Source organism: Gastrolobium bilobum, unplaced genomic scaffold (assembly GCF_033153095.1).
Source record: "Gastrolobium bilobum isolate Gb01-03AN ecotype WA unplaced genomic scaffold, APGP_CSIRO_Gbil_v1 utg29950, whole genome shotgun sequence".
In the NCBI taxonomy this organism is placed as follows: domain Eukaryota; kingdom Viridiplantae; phylum Streptophyta; class Magnoliopsida; order Fabales; family Fabaceae; genus Gastrolobium; species Gastrolobium bilobum.
In genome coordinates, this window is record NW_026899405.1 from 5,458 (window position 1) to 6,414 (window position 957).

Below are 957 nucleotides of genomic sequence, written 5' to 3' on the forward strand. Positions count from 1 at the left end.
ATGAATTAGAACCCTGAATATAATTCTGAGTTGTCTTAGATAACTGAGCAAACGATTTCTCCCATGCAGCAGGATCACTTGACTGCTCCTTCATATGTGGTGGTGGAGGATGTAATGGTGGATTCAATTGATGGTTGGAACTATAGCTGAATCCTGGGTGTTGATTCTTGTTTTTCCATGGTGGCATATAAACATTCTTTCCCTGATTGTTGTAGTTCCTTTGATTATTCTGATCATACCACACTCCATTCACCTCTGCTTGTTCTGGTGATCCCCCATAATCACACTCCTCTGTCACATGGCCCTTGCCACAGATAGCACATACACTCTTTGTTTCCACAGAAGCTACCTTTTGTGAAGAGAGTTGCTTAATAAGGGTATCTAATTGTTGCTGTTGTTGTCTCTGTGTCTGCATCAGTTGATCATTCCTTGCCAACAGAGCATCATACCCATCCAACCCGATGACTCCTGTCCTTCTGTCAGCCACTGGGGCATTATCAAATTCTTGAGATGCTAATGACTCAAAGATATCCAAGGCTTCTTGAGGGGTCTTGGTAGTCAATGATCCACCAGCAGTGGCATGCACCAAGGTTCTAGTGTTAGTGGTCATTCCTTGCAGGAAGATTGCTGCTTGTTGCCATGTCTCAATTCCATGCTGTGGACATTTCCTCAACAAAGTCTTGAATCTCTCCCAAGCCTCATAAATGGATTCTGACTCTTTCTGCTTAAAGCTTGTAATCTCATCCTTCAACTTGGCCCTCTTAAATGCTGAGAAAAACCTTTGCAAGAACTTGGTTTGCAAATCATCCCAAGTTGTTATACTTCCTTGTGGCAATGGTTGCAGCCATCTCCTTGCATCATCCGTCAGTGAATGAGTGAATAGTCTCAACAGAATTGCATCTCTTGTGACACCATTTATCTTCACAGTATCACTCAACAATAGGAAGTTCTCTATGT

At 42.5% G+C, this 957-nt stretch overlaps 1 non-coding gene across 1 annotated transcript; it reads left to right on the forward strand.

Annotated features, from left to right (window-relative positions):
• The first annotated feature begins 647 nt into the window (after positions 1–647).
• LOC133290355 (small nucleolar RNA R71) lies at positions 648–754 on the forward strand. The gene has a single exon (XR_009748654.1). It is a non-coding gene; the product is annotated as a small nucleolar RNA R71 (small nucleolar RNA).
• Positions 755–957: the final 203 nt, after the last annotated feature.